This window comes from Sander vitreus, chromosome 3 (assembly GCF_031162955.1).
Source record: "Sander vitreus isolate 19-12246 chromosome 3, sanVit1, whole genome shotgun sequence".
Lineage (NCBI taxonomy): Eukaryota > Metazoa > Chordata > Actinopteri > Perciformes > Percidae > Sander > Sander vitreus.
Genome location: NC_135857.1, coordinates 27,913,866 through 27,923,030, shown reverse-complemented (window position 1 = coordinate 27,923,030; position 9,165 = coordinate 27,913,866).

The window sequence follows — 9,165 nt, the reverse complement described above, 5'->3', positions numbered from 1 at the left end:
CACACACACACACACACACACACACACACACACACACACACACACACACACACAAACAGAGAGTGCAGACAGACTGAAACATAAACACATATTCACAGATGTACACATGTACAAACTCCTGAATCAGGAACACACACATTGCCAAAGGGCAAACAGAAATCTTTCCAATAAACAAACACACACACACACACACACACACACACACACACACACACACACACACACACACACACACACACACACACACACACACACACACACTGCTGCTGCACTCTGCTGGCCAAAACAAGGTATTACACACAATTTATCTCCAAAAAACAGCTGGTTGAAAGCGCTTCTGCTGGCACCTGTTGACCTCCCAGAGGCAAAGAGCTGTGTGTGTGACTAAAGGCATGTTGGAAAGTCATCATCAGGCAAGCAGGTGTGTGTGGGGGGGTCAGAGCCGGATAGTAGGGGTCAAAGGTTAAGCATTTTGAGCTACTGTCTGTGGCAGCCTGTGAAGAAGCATGAAACATGTACCGGCCTGAGCCCTGCATCTGCATGTGTGTGTGTGTTTGTGTGTGTGTGTGTGTGTGTGTGTGTGTGTGTGTGTGTGTGTGTGTGTGTGTGAGTAACTTTAACAGTACCAGACACAGACAAGTCAAAAAGAAATGAGTTGCAGGGGTAAATGCCTAGCTCAAGGGCATTACAGCAGCAATTGCTCAAGGGAAAAACAAAAACCTCTTCCCTTTACAGATCTTATCAGCCTGGCCAGTTGTCTAACCTTCAGGTTAGGTGCATCTGGGAGAAAATCGAGAAACAGTTGCACAAACCAGTTTTTATTATATCAAAAGGATTTTGATTGTCATTTCCTTGGAAATTCACCCTTTTGTTCAGCTTGTGCCTGGAGCACTTAGGGACTGTTCATTATTTATGTCAGGGGCCACTGGAGGAGTTTTGGGATCTTTAGTCAAAATAGACCTGACCCTCCCTTCACCAGCAATACATTTTGGGTGACCCTCCCCAACTATTTATTGAATCCTTCTGTACTGGTTTGCACTTGGCAAAGAGGTACAGATGCCCGTTGTTTTTTTACAGCCATGACATGTGTGACTAATAGTGTTGACAAACTGACCGAAGAGCCGATTAATTAACCCGACTCGTGTCACTGAACCGGGAGAATCGAGTGCCATACGTCAATGAACCAACTCACTCCTGTTTTTTTACCTTATTCGTGCCGTTGTGTGTAGCTGGTATTTTTCTGCTACTGTGTGTGTAGTAATCTAGCTCATTAGCGCCTCCACTGAAGTGGTGGTAGAATCAATCAGGAAATGGCCTAGACCGTGCACAGGCTACTGAACGAGACCGAATGTAACCGTGCAACCGGCCACTCAAGTCAAGCGGTGTCTTGTGTTCTCGGCAAGTTTGAGTTATTAACCAAGCCTTGTTTCTGGTGCATCTTAGATTATTGTGTTCATGGCAATTCACACATTATCGATGGGGAAGTACATCACATACAAATACACGTCATGTTATCTTAGTAGTTATGTTAAGTTAAATGTTAGAGAAGTGAATGTTGTTACATGGTAGGTAGGCTGTCACGAGGCTACTGAACGAGACCATAAGGACCATAACCGAGGGTACTGCATGAGTCTCTGTAATCAAACGGGTGTCTAGGTTCTCGGCAAGTTTGAGTTATCAACCGATCCCAGAAGCCTTTATTTCTCGTGCATCTTAGATGTTTGTGTACATAGAAATTCATAGGCTACATTATCGATGGATATCACATACAAATACACGTCATGTTATCTTAGTAGTTATGTTAAGTTAAATGTTAGAAGTGAATGTTGCTACATGGTAGTTAGACTGTCATGAGGAGACCGCGTCATTATGAGTGTGTAAATAGTATGTTGAGACCGAATGTAAGCACAACTGCTCAAGTCTAATATAATCAAGTGGTGTCTTGGTTCCTGGCAGTGAACCCCCAGGCATGCAAACCGATGACCAAATCTATTAACTCGGTAGACCAACCTACGACCAACCAGTTGAACCAACTCACATAAAAGAGTCAGCTGTCCCATCACTAGTGACTAAACCTCTGCATTCTCATCTTACACATCCCACTCCTCTGTTATGGTGTGGTGGCCATTTCAGTAGATTTACTCACTAACATTGTTGTGGAAACACAATAAACATGGAAACTAATTGCACACTTCCCATATTACTGCATTACTTCAAATACTAAGTTACTCATCTAGTAAACTAGTATTCACATGAAATAAAACAATAAAACATTGAGACCATTCAGCAAAGCACACTGGGAAATATCAAATTCAACACTGGTTGCTATGGACTCGTCACTAGGCTTCCTCTATAGGCTACTTATGGTTTTACATGAGTCACTTTCTTATAAATTGTAAGTTTTTAGGCCTAAGTTTAATAATTTAATCCGAAAACAATAGTGAGGCTAGTACTGTACCTGCTTACTCAGACTGCTCCTTTAAGGGCTCTTAAAGCTAAAAGGACAGCATCAGAATGTCTTTCAGTACCCAGTGAGATCATATCGTAGCTCTACAAAAGCTTTTATATCCAGTCTGGAACTTCTGCTTCTTTTCGGGGACTTGACATGTACAGTAAATCCATATTCTTAGATCCAGTACTTATAGTCTTGTTGTCTGTTATCCATATTGTATCCATTATCGACCATCCTTACACGTATTAGCATTCCCATGATGAGAGTCTAACCAAATCGGAGGTTTGTTTACATCTGAGTGGGGCTTGTCAGTGCGTATACATCACTTCCCATCAAATACAGTAGGAAAACGCATAGGTGACTGACCCAAATGATCTCTGGCTCATTGCAGACAGGAAGTTTAAGGTTATTACCAAGTGAAAGCTGCAGCCACCACCAAGGGGGGCTGCAGCCCCTAAAGCCCCCCCCCACTTCTAGTGCTGGTGATGACTAGCAACGCCCATAAAGTAAACGCAAGTTTATTTGTACAGTATAGCACCTTTCAGAAATGAGGCAATTCAAAGTGCTTCAAATAAAACATAAAAATGGTATAATATGCAATCCCATCTACTGAAACTGCATTTTTAATTGTTTCCGGCAACCTGGGCACGCTATGAAACAATCGTTTTAAAAACATGGTTAACATTGTAAATTAAAGGTGCAGTAAGCAATGTTAATTCAAAATACTTTTTTGTCATATTCAGCGAATATCTCCTCATGTCACCTAGCTCTCTATTTTATAGAATGTCTTGCATTTCGGCCGGATGTCCGTTACCTTACGCTTTCTTTGTGTTGGCATTTTAAACTGTGGTTGATTTATGAGGACTATGGCTAAATGCTCCACAGATCTCTGCAGGGTAAATCCAGACAGCTAGCTAGACTATCTGTCCAATCTGAGTTTTCTGTTGCACAACTACAACTAACTAACAACCTTTGAACGTACACGTTCCACCAAAACAAGTTCCTTCCCGATGCTATTTTGCAGCGGCACCGTTGCTCCGTGCAGTGCTCAGCACCGCCCAAGATGATTGTGATTGGTTTAAAGAAATGCCAATAAACTCCCTTTTTCTCCCATCCCAGAATGCTGTGTGGACTAGCCAGACCCTCCTTCGCAGCGCTGTGGAGGAAAGTCTGGCAATGCGAGACTACTATTATGTTATTTTGTCATGTTGTGTTGTGCTGTATTACATTATGTCATATTATGTCATAATACCATGTTGTTATTCTAATCTCATCTCATGCCATGCTGTTATGTCATGTCACATTAAGTCATGTTAATTGCATTTCATACCATATTATGTGTTATGTTATCACATTATGTTGCCACATTGTTGTCATGTCATCATGGTATACTATACTATATTATATCACGTCATGTCACATTATGATACATTGTGTTGCATTACAGCTCCTAGTGTCCACATGTCGAAGTGTTCTTGGATACTGAACCCTAAATCCCAATGATCAGGCCAACACCTTGCAGGGTAGCCGGCTGCCATCAGTGTGACAGTGTGGGTGAATGGGTGGAGAGGCAAATCGTAAAGCGCTATATAAATACAGCCATTTATCATTTTGCCATTTTGTGTCATGCTATCTTATGCCATGTTATATCATGTTACGTCACGTATTGTCATTTCATGTCATATTGTTATGTTATGTCGTGTTACGTTTTGTTATAAGTCAATCTTGTCTACATTATGTTATGTCATATCATGTGTTATTTTATGTGTATTTCTCCAGGTAAAAAAAACCTCAGGTCTCTTTTCCCACCCCACATTCTGTGTTTTGTTCCACTCTCACATAGGTCATGGTCTTTGGACGTTACAGGGAGCAGAAAAATCCTTTTGTTGGTTGCTCAATTTTCGCCACTCCATGTAGGCTTCAGCTACAAACACTGCTTTTGGACAACTGTGGAGACATACACTCACCTAGAGGATTATTAGGAACACCTGTTAAATTTCTCATTAATGCAATTATCTAATCAACCAATCACATGGCAGCTGCTTCAATGCATTTAGGGGTGTGGTCCTGGTCAAGACAATCTCCTGAACTCCAAACTGAATGTCAGAATGGGAAAGAAAGGTGATCTAAGCAACTTTGAGCATGGCATGGTTGTTGGTGCCAAACGGGCTGGTCTGAGTATTTCACAATCTCAGTTACTGGGAATTGAGAATGGTCTGAAAAAGGAAAAACATCCAGTATGCGGCAGTCCTGTCGGCGAAAATGTCTTGTTGATGACGAGGTCAGAGGAGAATGGGCTGAGTGATTCAAGCTGATAGAAGATCAACATTGACTCAAATAACCTCGTTACAACTGAGGTATGCAGCAAAGCATTTGTGAAGCCACAACACGCCAAACCTTGAGGCGGATGGGCAACCCCAGCATAAGACCCCACCGGGTACCACTCATCTCCACTATAAAAAGGAAAATGGGGCTACAATTTGCACAAGCTCACCAAAATTAGACAGTTGAAGCCTGGAAAAATGTTGCCTGGTCTGATGAGTCTCGATTTCTGTTGAGACATTCAGATGGTAGAGTCAGAATTTGGCGTAAACAGAATGAGATCATGGATCCGTCATGCCTTGTTACCACTGTGCAGGCTGGTGGTGTAATGGTGTGGGGGATGCTATCCTATCAATATGGGCCAACATTTCTAAAGAATGCTTCCAGCACCTTGTTGAATCAATGCCACAAACAATTAATGAAGTTCTGAAGGCGAAAGGGGGTCAAACACGGTATTAGTATGGTGTTCCTAATAATCCTTTAGGTGAGTGTATATGCAGCCAGAGGACAGGATTTATATATTGGTAGATTGACTCCAGTTGCTATGTGCAAGAAGCAGAACTAGTCACATCACTGTTATCCCGAATTAGTTGACTTTACCAGAAATTTGCGTGGAAACCCGTTGCCTTGAACAATTTAAGTTTTTACACATGGTGAAACTTAACAGGTTAAGTTGTATTAACACAGTGCGGTAAGTTGATGCAGCAGACAAATCAAGTTACTTATTAGTAGTCATTACTAAAAATCATTAGTACACATCAATTATTTCTTTCTGGAGTCATGTCTAAATTAAGCATGTTAAGTTAAACATGCAAAGAAACAACAAATATAAAACATTAGGCTACTTAACACTAATGAAATCATTTGTTTATATACATATTGTTTATTTTACTTCATGACAGTATACTTTTAAGAAAAATGATTTCTAAGCATTTGATCCAAAATAAACAGAAAGGAAAGCAATCCCTACAAAATTGAAGTTTTCCCAATGTAATGTGCAGCATGGAAGTTTTCACACAGGAGACACATTTCTTGATTTCCAATCTACGTACAACATTTTTTCACTGCCCAGAGGCCATCATGGTGCAACAATAAATATAGCTAAACATGAGCACTAAATCAACCATACAAAACATAAACCCAGATAACATAAATGCACACCCAACATTAACAGAACACACTTTAACTAGGACAGAAACCGTTCAGAACATATATTTTCTTTCCCATGAGGCTTTGCAACAATTCTAACGACCCCGCCCCTCCCATACAGAAACTTAACATTCTGAGCTATCTAAATGCTATGAAATTGAAGAAAACACCCACAATTCAAAATGTAATAAAAGTAATCATTTATTTTACCTGGTAAGATTGTACGGGATTGTACGTTGTATGGAACCCATACAACGTACAATCCATGCATCCATGTTATTTTGGGGCAATTTGCTTAAAAGAAACCCATATTTCTGAAATAAAAAACTATAAAAAACGGGCCAACCCAAGGACAACACAAGGGTTAATAAGATCTGTGCACTGCATACATTGTGTGACACTGTCAAACAGTGAGAGTTGTGTACCTCTTGTCAACAGGTGATGTGGCTGACTTGCATGTGAAGCAACACTTGATCAGTACCTCTGCTAATGTTGTGACAAAGCTTTTGTTCTTTAATTTTAAAGAATTGACAACAAAATGTGATGTCAAGTAGACATTTTCTACTGATGAAACCTCACTGTATGTTGTGAACATACTGTATAATACACGTCATTTCAAGTTGTCTTATGATGAACACAGAGGCAATGGAAAAATAACACAAAAATATACTGTTTCAATTCTGTTCACATCCATCGAATTGTTAACCAGGAAAATGACTGCTTCAAAATTCAGGGCAGCACGTCTCTAAACTTGAGGGACTACAACTAGGAAGTATTTGGCATTTTCTTTCTTGAGGAATGGCAAAAACAATTGATTAACAGAATAGTACCCTACAGTTCATGCAGCAGATTCACCACAGAGCCCTCTAAGACGAGACGGATAAGGTTTCCAAAAGACAAAATAAAGAGTCTAAGCCACTTCTCTTCTTGAACAAAGGCTGTCCTTAAATATCTTAATGCTGATTCTAGTGAGATTCTGACAGCTTTTATTTAGGCTTTTGGAAAACTTTCCCTGAGTCATTCAAATATCACTTCATCCTAGAGCTGGGAAATATATAATGATATTATATCGATATCATGATATGAGACTAGATGTCGTCTTAGATTTTGGATATCGTAATATCGTAATACAGCATAAGTGTTGTCTTTTCCTGGTTTTAAAGGCTGCATCACAGTAAAGTGATGTCATTTTCTGAACTTACCAGACTGTTGTAACTGTTCTATTATTTGCCTTTACCCACTTAGTCATTATATCCACATTACTGATGATTATTTATCAAAAATCTCATTGTGTAAATGTTTTGTGAAAGCACCAATAGTCAACACTACAATATTGTTGCGGTATCAATATCGAGGTATTTGGTCAAAAATATTGTGATATTTGATTTTCTCCATATCGCCCAGCCCTACTTCATCCCACACAAGCCTCTGTGTTCTTCTCATATACATACATACACACATACATCTTTTTACACTTTTCAGGTGTCTTCACAAAAATAAAGTTATCTTGCATTCATGTCATCGATAAAAACTGGATTACAAAGTGTTATTGCACAAATTGATTACCTACAAGATCATTCATAAAAAAGAAAGAACACTTTCTACTTCTACTTTGATTTATACAGACTAATAAATATGCATCCCTTCAACAGTAACTTCCCTTGGCTTCACAATAACATTTTTTTTCGCTATCTGGCAGCCATTGCAAGCCTTCACCCCTTTAGTGTTATTTGCACTTTAAAATACATGTCTTAGTAGAAATGTTACAGACAGTATGTCAACAGATAAGAAACCCATAAAGGACAGCATTAAAATCAATCTCTTTGTGAAAAAATCAGTCAAATGTGAGAATAAAACAATATAAAACAAGCCCCCCAAATCTCTTTCAAATAGAGATTAGTCAAAGATTTAAGATTGGTTAAGACATTACATTTGTATTAAAGATCTTAAATTACAGGAATGATACATATATTAATCTGTAAGCATTACTTTGCAAAGAGCCCATCCCCAGTATTAAAATCATCGCCTGATTTTGCTCAACAGGTGAATGGAACATGCCTATCAAAGTGAAATAATCTGACTCAATACGTCAAAATTAAATGTTTAATAATAATGTAATCACTATAACAATAACTTATTTCACTAGTAAATAGCTGTTGAATGACAAAAACAACCACCAGATGGGAAAAGGGCATTTAACAACAACTTTGAATGCTCCATAAGGCTGTAAATTACCAGTTTCATTGAACGCACCCTCTGTGTTTTTCCGACAACAGCAGCTGCAGACTGCTACATCCCGGTGTCGGAATCCTCTACAGTGAAATACAGACACACTTTACACCGTTTAGCGTTAGCTGTCAGCATTTTAACCGTGTTCAATCCAGCTTTTAGCTAGCGGTAGGCTAATGTTAGCTGCTGTTGAGTATAGTGATAACTAGCGTCACATGCAGCAATGTTTCTGTTGCCTGTAACGTCTGTTTCAGAGCATCAGAGAGAAGTGCAGGCATACCAGTGGCACCAGAATGAGGCGCCGAAATCCGCGTTGCTATTCCTGCAGCAGCAGGATGTGTTACGAGGAAGTACGGCAAAATAGTAGCCTGTTAGGCACGACGCAAAGCAGAGTGAAGTGAAAATAAATTAATAAATGGCAGCATGCGATTAATACGATTAAAAAAAAATTAACGCGTTATGCTCGGCCCTTAAGCGCATTGCGATTAATGCGTTAATGCTGACAGCTCTAGTATAGACACATAACATACGGGCACAAGATGGCAAACATACCAAGACACAACATAATTCACTAGTCCCATATTCATTTCCATCCATTCACTCCATTGAGTGTTAAAACAAATGTCACATGCGCTCTGTCATGCCAAGCCGTGCTGTTTTACTGTGTATTTTACTTTACTCAGTGGCGCAGCAAGACAAGACACCACCAAAAATAAAATCCATCTAATGCGTCAAATGCTAAAAACCACAATGAAGTTGGGTATGAGACATCCAAACAGTAGAGCAGATTCTGTAGGTAGTAGTGGATATCCTTGCCTAGTCCAAAAAAAATACATTAAAGGGGTGATAGAATGATTATATAGGGTATTTCACACTGTTCCTTAAGGTCTCCTAATAGGGTATGTAACATTGGTTGGGCTGAAAATGGCCCGGGTGCTGTCCTATGGGCCTTAATGCAACACTGTAAAATAGGCCTGATTGAAATGACTGGTTTTCTGCCTTATATGGTATGC